The sequence below is a fragment of the Opisthocomus hoazin genome, chromosome 1 (assembly GCF_030867145.1).
Source record: "Opisthocomus hoazin isolate bOpiHoa1 chromosome 1, bOpiHoa1.hap1, whole genome shotgun sequence".
NCBI classification, from domain to species: Eukaryota; Metazoa; Chordata; class Aves; order Opisthocomiformes; family Opisthocomidae; genus Opisthocomus; species Opisthocomus hoazin.
This window is the reverse complement of record NC_134414.1, coordinates 119291105-119303228: the sequence shown is the minus strand read 5'-3', so window position 1 is coordinate 119303228 and position 12124 is coordinate 119291105.

The following is a 12124-nucleotide window of genomic DNA, read 5'->3' as shown; positions in this document are numbered from 1 at the left end:
AGTTACTTTTGTTCTCTTCCTTGAAATACTACGGGGAAGGGATTTAGCATTCATTATTATGTACATTAGCTCCTTTGTTACCATTAGAGTGGCACAAGCTCTTGGCACAGGGATTAGTTTATTTATTTATTTTCCTGGTGCATGCTACTTTTGAATAGGTGTTGCATGATTGCCTGTTGGTTTTGTTTTCTCCTGCTTGGGGACAAGGTTTTTTTTTTTTCCTTTTCCTGTTTTTATGTATTAACTGAGGGGTAGTGCGATTTCACAGGTCTCTTTTTGGGTGTTCCTCGCCATTGCTGTAGCTAGCAGATAATTGCAGGCCAGGAGACAGAGTCAGAGGGATAATAATGGGCATACACGAAATCCAGTAAACAATGTAATTGTTCATCTGGCAGCAATGCAGTCTGGAGGGAGAGAAAATGAACTACCACGAAAGCAGTTGTTATATCCAAGAAAAGAAACAAAAATAAAAATAAAAATAAAAAAAGGCTATGGGAATATAAAGAGACAAACAAACAGATTTTTTTATCTGTTAAAGTCAGTCTTTGCTTGCTTGCTGGGCCTTTGCCTTTGCATACTGTCCTTCCAAATCCGTCTTATATTTGTCTTCCAATTCTCACAAGCTCAATGGATGGTATACCAAAAAACACAGTTTCTCAGATAGGGATAAAAAAGACGTTTTATCTTTTCTGCCAACATCTTGCTACTGTCTTTTTGTCTCTGAAGTGACTCATGTGCACTCTAGGAGAAGCAGAAAGCAACTCTGTCTTAGGCTTCCCAACTTTCTTTGGTCTACAAGGTAAGTAAATGGCATACTCTGAAATTTGAACTTGCCTTGTAATTAATCTGATTAAAGGACTCAATGAAGAGTTTGAAACTAATGTAGATAAATGGAATACTCCATCTCACATCTGATGTACATAACTTTATATGAGAGAATATTCATGCTTCAGGTCATAAACCAGCTTTTTACCATAAGGTTAGGAAGAAACCTGTCACTTTGCAGAACTACTCATTATTTTTCCACTGAAATATTGGATACTGGCCATGTTCAGAAATACACATCAGCAGATGTAGCTCTTTGACTTTCACGTTCCTGTGTTCAATTCCAAATTAGCATCAGATGTGCCAAGCTTTTGTAGTGTACCTCTGTCTGCATCAGCAACCACTGTGTCAGCAGTCCAGCTGCTCTGCAGTGTTAAATCTCTGCTCCCATGGCTGCAAACATCCATTGACCACGATCAGTGGGTAAGCCAAATCATTTATGGAGCTTGCAATGAGCTAAAGTCTGCGTCAAAATATACATGTCCATAGCTGTTATGTTTTACAGGTATGTCAAAGCAATATAGGAATGTGAAATAAATTTATGTATAAATTCTTGTGGTGATTTCTTCCTATGGTCTTAAAATGCAGCTGTATTCGGGCAAGATACCATCATGCATAATAATATCACACAGTGATTTGGGAAGGAGAATAAAAAAGGCCATATTCCAGTGGGAACAGAATGTATAGCTTGCAGTTTCCATAGTCTCCAGGGACACTAAATACCAAAAGCTTTGCTTCCACCTTCTAAACAGCTGCGATGCTTTTGTTTTCCTAGGTTGAATAACATCATCTTCTGAGACTATAACTGCTGTATTCATTAAAAACTGCAATAAACCGTATCTGTTCAAAGCTGGTATGCTTCAAACTAGATGTGTTCAAAGTGCCCTTCTTTAAAACAAGGTATGTATTCAGAAGTCTCATTCAAATCTCACATACTGTCTACTGTTCTCTGAGGATATAAGAAGGCTCCATAATACTAGAGATTTGTCTAAGAAAGGATTCAAACAGCAACTGTTTACTGCATTAATATTAATTTAGTACATTAACATGTTCCTATCCTTTTTTTCCTACAAACGTAATCAGAAAGTGTCATCATGCACATTGGATTACAAACTAACCTTTTAGGACAAAAGTATTTTTTTATTAATATTAGTTTAGCAAAAAAACTAAACAAACCCACCCTATAAATTAAGGACTAGAATTGGCTTTTTGCAGCCTAAACAGGTGAGGAACTAGCCTTGAAGAAGCATTAACTAGCCTTGAAGAAGCATTTTGTTTATTGTGGAAAATTAGTCTGTGCTGAAGTGTTATGAGACAAGTACAGGTTGTACCAGATATGTTCCTTTGCACGCCCATGTGGAAAAGGGGAAAGTATATTTTTTGGGTGCAGCTGAGGTCATAGATAATATTCCTTTGTTCTCTGAGCAGTAACTGAAAATTTTTATAATAGTCTAAAATATTGTTAGAGAAACTACTGGCCTGCAGTTTGAAATCTCATACAGAGACATTATTCATAATGAACCATGCTGGACAGCTATGTAACTGGACACTGTAATAGTGCATCTTATGTTACACAATTCTTTCCCATCTCTCCTGTGTTGTATCAGCTTAGATGCAACGTAGCCTCAGTACAGTTATAACGCTTACAGGTCAAACCCAGTTCGTATCCATCCAGTTGAGAGCATAATCAGGCTTACTTAAATCTGACTTTACCCCACAATGTATTTATAGGGAATATTATAATAAAAATTAAGCTCTGACAAATGTGAACTGTTGCTGCCAGGTCTGTAAGAGATTTTGGGTTTTTTTATACATATGTCGTTCATATTTGGAATGACGCTACAGATCATCACAGCATGCAAAAATAGCTCTGGGGAAGTAATAGGCTTAGTCCAAGAAAGCCTAAAGGTAAAGGTGTATGACAAAACCACTCAGAACAGCAGCAGAAACCGTCATTACCTAACTTCCATCAAGGGTTCAGCGTCTCCTGCTTACTCTTTACTTTTGGAAATCTTTCTTTTGTAACAAAATATGCCATTGGAGAAAGGATAAGAAAAGGAAGGAGAGGGGTCTACATTTGTTCTAAAAAATCCCTAGGTGAAAATGTATTTCAAAGGGAGACTTCCTGGTCTGGTTTCTGGCTTGTTCTGGACTTACACAGCTGGTGGCAAGAGGGCACATAAATGTGTAGCACCCTCCCAAAGACCAAGACCACCAGGCTGTAGGGTATCTGGACAGTTGGCAGTGAGGTAGGAAGCTGACTGTCCCAGCTCCACGTGGTGTTTGTGTTGCTCCCACTTAATTTTTGCTCAGTTCTTTGCTGTTGTTCTTCCTGAGAATTAGAGAAATCAACGCCTGCTTTACAGTGCAAGAGAACTAGACAACTTCTACACTTTATACAAAAGCTGATGTCACAATTTCCCTGATAATTTCTGGACATTTTATTTCCCACTGACAGGCTAAACAATGGGTAAGAAATAATGCAAAATCAATTTAAATAGGAACAATATAGCCTCTAGACACCCAGAGAGACTGAGTGTAGTATGTTGTTGTTGAATTGAACTATTGCTATGGGAATAAATCCTAGAAAAGAGCTTTACATCTATATTCAATGATCTATTAAAATCCACTTCTATCTTGATGGTGATTTTCAGATCTGATCCAATTCTGAAGTGATAAACATATGTTCTTAGCGAGGAAACAGCATTCTACAAAGTTTTTCATGTGCAAGGAAACACTTGAGAAACACTTGAGAAGGTAGAACGGTGGATACTTTCTTCTCTGGGCATGTTGAAGTGAGATATAGGTTGTGAGTCCATTTTTAATTCCAGATTAAACAGAACCCTTTTAGGATGCTGCTGACAGTCTCGAATGTCTAAGATTTGGTGGGGTCTTGTTTTGTTTTTTTTGAAAGGCAAAAACAAAATCACTTCTCACACTGGAAAATTCTGTAATGTCATTAATCTATACCCAAGGCCTCCCACTTTTGAATAAAATAGTTTATGTTTGGGTAACACTTTTGAGTACTGAAGTTTCTACCATTGCCATGGATTAACGTTTAAACATGACTTGAAACATAGAAAGACCATTTGATACATATTTTTTCTGAGAATTACTTTTGGGATGAACTTATCCCTAAGCTTTTATTCATAAGAAGAAAACCAAAGCTTATCTCACATGGTGTAAGAAGCAACGTGAGTTGAGATGTAGCACAGCTCAACTAAAAGACTTTTTATAATCTATTTTTGTATTAGAGACTTGAAATCTTCCTTGGTAGCCATAATTTGTTACTAAAATGGCTCTTGGCTTTCTTAAAACTTTTACCTTGGACGCTCAAACTGATAGAGAGTAAAGGATGGAAGATAATGGTGCACAGTTATATGTGTAATGAGCTTTCAGGCTGGAAACAAAGGAAGGTTCTGATTCTAAACGGCACTTTTGTTGATTCCAATGGGACTGGCCCCATCTTATGGTGGAGAGGAGTCAGGTCTGCAGACTCTGAAAATAAAGACAAGGAAAGGCAGAACAGTGGCTTTCAGCCCACAAGCAAGCACTGAACAGGAAGGACCTAAGTTAAGGCAGTTTCACAACAAAGCATAAAATTAGTCAATACAAACATAAACCTAGAATGATAAAACAAAGAACCCTATCCTCATTAGAGATATGGATGTTTATTTATGAACTACCATTTACATTTTTAATATAATATAGGATCGAGTATAAATTTTTCCCTACTTGTCTCCATGTCTTTTCTCATTCGTTTTTTTCAGTGTGTTCCTCATTTTTTCTCTCTTTCAAGTGACATATACAGTGCATACAAAATGACCTACCCCTTGAATAAGGAAAGTGTGCACACTTCCCACCAGTCTTCCACCTTTGTGGTTTTCATATATGCAAAAGCTACTTTGTGACTACAGGGTTATATTTTAACCCTACTCTTTCTGTCAAAACTGCTCCATCAGTTTAAATATACTGAATCTGATTTTCAATCCTTGCCACCAGTATGGCAAGATTTATTAAAATAACTCAGAAAATTCCTAAATTTGCACTTAATTGTAGTTCATTTATTAGATTTTTATTTGTTCAACCGAATTTCACATTACATGTGTTTCTTTTGTAAGCTTATGACATTACACATAACACTGCTTAGTGAGGACATATTCTGAAAGGTTCCTTCTAGCAAAAGATATTTTAAATTATTTCTGAAGTAATAACTAACTTTTGAAGGTAAAAGGGTGATAAGAGGGACATGGAAAACTGTTGGCATACACAGCTGAATTCACTTAATTTCCTGACATGTTCTTAGAACTACTAGAAACTTCCTTCTTTATATGTTTTACGTACGAACTTTTGTCTCTACTGAATTGTTCCATATGCTAACATGAGTGAAGTTATGATTATAATGAAACAAATTAAACACATATGGTGTGTGTCAGGAACAGAAGGGAGATGGCAAAAGGTAAACTCAGACTTGACACAGGATTTTAAATAGAAAGGATCAGTTTTAAATTGTTTGTGGTTATGTTACCATGCAGTTCTCACTTAGACAAAACTATATATATTGGTGGAACTTAAACCTCACTAAAGGTGAAAATAAAAGGCAGAAAGAAATAGAGAAGCATGTATGTCATTCCCTTACAAAAACACCTTTTTATGGAATAATCCAGAAGCGCATTGCTGGACAAACCATTCCCATAATGAATATTTAGAAAGTACTTTTTTTTCTATGCAAGTTACTCTTTTCTTACTACCTCTGCTCTTTAGATTGTTGTTGCAACAAATGTTTTCCATAAAGAATCTGATTTCAAGTATCTTTCATGAAGAAATGTTGGTAATACCTCCTGCTTCATGTGGTTCTGTTTAAAAACTGGCCCCTTTCTTTCCTTTCTTTCTTTCTTTCTTTCTTTCTTTCTTTCTTTCTTTCTTTCTTTCTTTCTTTCTTTCTTTCTTTCTTTCTTTCTTTCTTTCTTTCTTTCTTTCTTTCTTTCTTTCTTTCTTTCTTTCTTTCTTTCTTTCTTTCTTTCTTTCTCTTTCTTTCTTTCTTTCTCTCTTTCTTTCTTTCTTTCTTTCTTTCTTCCTTCCTTCCTTCCTTCCTTCCTTTCTTCCTTCCTTCCTTCCTTTCTTTCTTTCTTCCTTTCTTTTTTCCTTTCTTTCTTCCTTTCTTTCTTCCTTTCTTTCTTCCTTCCTTTCTTCCTTCCTTTCTTCCTTCCTTTCTTCCTTCCTTTCTTCCTTTCTTTTTTCCTTTCTTTCTTCCTTTCTTTCTTCCTTTCTTTCTTCCTTCCTTTCTTCCTTTCTTTCTTCCTTCCTTTCTTCCTTCCTTTCTTCCTTTCTTTCTTCCTTCCTTTCTTTCTTCCTTACTTCCTTTCTTACTTACTTTCTTTCTTTCTTTCTTTCTTTCTTTCTTTCTTTCTTTCTTTCTTTCTTTCTTTCTTTCTTTCTTTCTTTCTTTCTTTCTTTCTTTCTTTCTTTCTTTCTTTCTTTCTTTCTTTCTTTCTTTCTTTCTTCCTTTCTTCCTTTTTTTCTTTCTTCCTTTCTTTCTTCCTTTCTTTCTTCCTTTCTTTCTTCCTTTCTTTCTTCCTTTCTTTCTTTCTTTCTTTCTTTCTTTCTTTCTTTCTTTCTTTCTTTCTTTCTTTCTTTCTTTCTTTCTTTCTTTCTTTCTTTCTTTCTTTCTTTCTTTCTTTCTTTCTTTCTTTCTTTCTTTCTTTCTTTCTTTCTTCCTTCCTTCTTTCTTCCTTTCTTCCTTTCTTCCTTTCTTCCTTTCTTCCTTTCTTTCTTCCTTTCTTTCTTCCTTTCTTCCTTTCTCCCTTCCTTTCTTCCTTTCTTTCTTCCTTTCTTCCTTTCTTCCTTTCTTCCTTTCTTCCTTTCTTTCTTCCTTTCTTTCTTCCTTTCTTTCTTTCAGTTAAACAAGCCCAAAAAATGAGTTAAACAAGCCAAAAATCAATTTTACATGAAAGAAATGAAAAGTGTACTCTGCACTGATTCTCTGCACCATGGCATTCTGGGGCCAGCCCCGCTGAAATAGAAATGGCAGAAATACCAGGCCAAAAATTGGCTTTTTCAATTGCAACTAGCCATTAGAGCATTTTAACTTTAATTGCAAAATGTCAAGGCTGGGGCTATAGTCTCTGTTTGCTGTCTTCATAAAACTTCTGGTGAAAAGGATATCTCAACATTTACATGAAAGTAAAGTAAAGGCTTATGGCCTGTGATGAGGAAAACAAATACCGCACTCTTTGACAAGCTTCAGAATACAAAGAAGTGTTTTCTTAAATATGCTTGAGAAACATTAGGCAATGGTATGAATATCAGTAGGAGAGCTAACATTCTGTTCATACATCTGTATGTTCATCAGAAAGAATGTATGAAAATTAGTAACTTAGCATCCATTACAAGTTATAGAAATACTATCCTTTAAAGTGATATACTGAGCACCTGCACCTTTCTGATAACAAAGTTTCCATTAACTGTGTTATATCGGTCTGAAAGCATCGTGATTTGTCAAAACACTGCATGATAGAAAAGCAATTACAGATTCAGTTAGATCATTTGTCAGCTATGAAATTGTCTACATTTCATCTTTTTATTGTTAACCTGAGCTTTTTGTATTAATGAAATAAGAATAGAAATTACTTCCTGAATACTCTGACAATTACGTTCTCCTTTCCTTTTTTTTTATAGTAGTGAGTCAAAACTTATCTAACGATAAATTGCTCCAGAAAACGGTATATAAAGAAATTTGATAAAACAAGCTGCAGAAAAGAGATACATATTCTAATAAACTGTTTATATTATATTCCTGATGCAAACTCACAGGTCTTTTCCAAAATAAATGAGGCTTGGATGCTATCGCTTTGTTGTTATAGATGTATTTCGTCTATATTCAGATATATTTTCCTTTTGAATTTGCAGTTTGTTTTCTACTTCCTACGATCTTCCCTCCTTCCTCATCATTAGACTAAATAATGCATATAGAATAAAACTTATCTTACGACCTGTAACATGGGAGCCAAATAAGATTGTACATTGCTATACTTTTTCTTTTTGTGCTTTCCTCCCATTCTAATGAATATTAACTTTAGTTCATCTTTATGTTCTGACAGACTATAATGTGGTCAAGCTTACAGACAAAGTTTGATTTCATTTGTACTTCATTTATATTTATCTGCCACTTCGAAATAGATTTTCATTTGTCTAAACATGAAGAAGTAATTCAATATTTCCAACGAGCTCTGTTTAAAAAGGCCAGTTCTACACAAAAAAAATTGCATTGTGTGGGAGTAGGGTCCCAAAAAAATTTGCTCATTACAGCACATTAGTGTGTTTAGTTATACTCCCCCAGATAGCTCAAACCACAGCAGCATTCCCTGCTATCCACAGAAATGGAACCATCTCTTAAAACTGTAACAGTGATATTACCTAGAGCACCCAGTAACCTGCACAGAAACCCATTCTTCTCATCCCTTAAACACATCGGTCCCCCTAGATCTTCGTCAGAGAAACATCTCCCTCACTTGACCCACACACAGGGGTTGTTGCAGGACTGTATTATTTGTTTCGAATCCATGACTTAGCACTTAGAAGTCCTTTAAAGCACTCAGTCCCTGACGAAGTAGTAGAGAAAATAGCACTTTTGAGGATCTTAGTTGTAGGAGATGCTCATCAGTTTCCCAAAGTAGCAGAATGGGTAAAAATCCAACTGTAAGCAAAGAGAGCCAATTTAACAAGATTTTGAAATCCTCTCCATTCCTAATTATTGTAGAGTTAGCCTGGGTTTCAGCCATTAGTCGCATAGAATCTACATGAAATTCTGACTTTTACCTTCAGTAGTAGTCTTTTTGCCTGGTAGATTTTCTAACACAGCAACTATTCTACTCTTTTAGGACAATACCTTCTTTCATATCTATTCAGAATTAAGTTGTCTGAACTGGAAATTTTCCTGTTGTTAAATGCATGTATATTGGAAGAAACAATAATTCTTTGTATACTTATATAAGTTTCATTTTAATGAAGCAGAAATTGTTCTTATTTAAGAATATCCAAAAGATTAGATACTATGTTGCGATCTCCACTAATCATAAGAAAATCCTGCAAATGAAAAATTTAAAAGGGGCATTATACCGCATGCAATCTTTTTTATTAAAATAAATAGGCATACTCAAGTGTAGAGTATATGAATGGTTTGTGTCCACAGGAGAAAAGAGTCACTCAGCTGGGAATGACTTTCACATCAGTGTTGTGCCGAAACCAGGACAATCATACGTGGCATGACTCATAGTTTCAGAGTTGTTCTCTTTCAACTCTACTCGTAGTAAAATAGGTCTAATGTATTTTCTTTGAAAATTGACGGGAAGAGAAGGGCACTTCATAAGGACTGCAAATCCCAAGTGTCAGTGAAAACTTATCTATGATTAGTAACACACAGGTCATAAAACCTTATCTCTGTGTCTTTTCTTTCCCCCTGGAATATTCTTGGAGAAATTCTTGACAGGCTGTCAAGAAAATTGAGAATCAATAGTATGTCGAGAAAGAGGGAATACACTTGTTGAAAAATGTGGCACCTTCTATTTCGGGGCTATCTTTCTGACCTTTCCTCAAAAGGTACCAAAGAACCTTGATTATGAACATTTCTTCTTTTCTCATATGTGTGTGTGTGTGTGTATTATTTAAGCATTTCACTACTCTGCTGTATTATTTAAGCATCACTGAAGAACATGTTCTTCAGAGAGACAGGGTAGAATACCCTCAAGGGATTGTCAGTTTGCTACTGAAATACACATAAAACAGGAAACTAAACCCTCCATAGAGAAGCAGTTATGAATGTGTGAAGTGATATTTCTCATACATTCTTTGTCTATTACAGAAAATGCAACATAAGGAAAACTGATTTCTAAAACCTATGACTGCCTACAGTGTTGTTTTATAGCCAGAAAATATGGTATAATAGTGATATGCTGACATTTCCTTGTCAGTGTAACTCAATCCATTTCGTTTGTAGGACTTAGAAGCTAAACTGTTGGTAACAGAGCTGCTTCATCACGACCGATGATTTGCCTTTTAGCAGCTGATCCAAGACTGATGAAAGCGACAGCATCCAAAACTGGATTTCAGTGTACTTGTAAGTGTGACACTGAGTGGAAGCCTTAATATTCCTCACCATGACCTTAAATTGTACTTTCCATTGCTGACAATATCAAATGTTCCTTTTTCTCTCCCGTATGTGTCATTTGTTCTAAGGAATGTGCAAGGAAAAACACAGTGGAGAAGAGTGACAGGAAGGATGAAAATGTTTCTGCTGTGAGTTACTCTCGAATGACCCCTCTCTCTAGCCTGTATCAGATAAACACCTACTCTGAGATGAATCAAGAACTTTTTTCCTCAGCTAAGAATCTCTAAGATGGGCAGTGGCTAAAGTGTTGCTGCTACAGTTTACGTCTGCTCTGAGCATGCTGTAGGACAACTGAAGGTTCCTAAGTTAATTTGACCTATTTTCTGTATGCAGAAAAAATAAAGTCCTGAGGAGAGAATCCTGACTCTACAAAGTCATCCACATTTCTGATTTTGACCTAAATTGTAGTAACCCGGTTATCCAACAAGTTAAACACCCACCTGTCCCATTGACACCTGCTAAAGTCTTCCATGTCTGAAAGCTCTGAAAATCTAGTTGCATCAAAGATCTGGAAGAAGTAGAAAAAGTTTTTTTGACTTTAATATCAAATTTCAAAAAATCCTTGTTCAATAATCCTAAAATATGGTTGCACTTCAAGCAGACAGACTTGAACTAGTCTCAGATTAGCTGATGTCGACATTAATAACAATTAAGCCGGAATCCTGTAAAGCTGTTTCATCAGCTGGTGTGATAACTTACCTTGCTCCTGTTTCCTTCACTTGCAAAAATGTTTTGTGTATGAGAGTAACACAACAATGGAAGTTTGGGGAAATCCTGTTCTTCAGAGAGGTCCTAAATAAGAATGATCTCTGGCACTCCTGAATTGCAGTCTTTTAGGAAAGTTCTTGAGCCTCGGGTAATATTCTCTAGAATCATATCACTGTGAGATGCTCCTGTTTCTGAACACTTTGCAAGTATCGACCTGACACCTATTGGAAAGCACTTGCCAGACTAGGTGAGTGTTGGCTTGGTCTGACACAAGCCATGTTCTCATGACTGCAGAGTGACGCAAGAAAAAGCTCACATATCTGGCCCCAGCATGAGCTTGGGGATCTTTCCTTTGCTAGGCACTGACAAAGCTAATGAAGTTAATAATAATCAAGCATTTTTTTTTAATGTATCTTAATATTTTTTTATTTCTACATATGGGAGCCTTTTGCTTAAACTAAGGAATGCAAAGACAAATTTCAAGAATCACTGCATCCATTTTGGATGCATTACAAAGATGAATTAGATCATATGAGCGAGTCCCATCTAGCTGCCTGTTGGATTGAAATAAATTCAAGAAACAGTATTGAAATATTTGTTTTTTTCCATACAGTGAATACTTGACAACAGTACTACACATGGAGTTCCTCCTGAAGAAAGTAGCTGGAAGTTCTGCTCTTATAAGAAGGAATGGTTCTGATGGGAAAGATAAAATCTCATCTGGCTTCATTTTGGTTTATCTTTTTGAGAGCTGTCCTTAAAAACCCTTTCCCATTGTCTGAGAAGAAAGATACGCAGTTGTTTCAACAGCTGATGCTCTTGCTACCCCAGGAGGAGCATGTGTCTTTTCCTGCAAACATGTAGAGCTGTGTAGGTTGGGAGGACTGTGGGTGCTTTAGTGAGCAAGACCATCCTTATTAAACAAAATCTCGAACTCATGAACGCTGGGGCAGAGTTAAATTATCTGAAGTACTGAGAGACAATTATCAGGAGGCCCAAATAACTGCCAAAAGTTGAAAAATGATATCTGAAAACTTCTGTAGGCTTTGGTTATGTCTTTGGGTTAAGAGTAAAATGCATATCAAAATAATATGGTAATAGGCTTTAGTTTCTATGCTGTTTAATTCCATTTGAAAAAGGGAGTGGGGAGAGAAGGACTAAGTACATTTCTCCAGACTTTTTGTGATGCCAGAGTCAGACAATTTTCCTGATTTGTTTATTTTCTACTGATCCCTTTTTCTGTCTGTTGCTTCCTCTTTAGGTATAAAAGTATCAGATCTGGTTCTCCAGGCACTACTTGTTTAGTTCTGCTTATGTGTTTCTTACTTTGCTCCCTGGAACGGACTGAAGGAAAATAAGGATAAAATATATGCCACAACTAACAAACAACCCCTCAAAATTCTTTCTGTCTCTGTTGAGAATGAT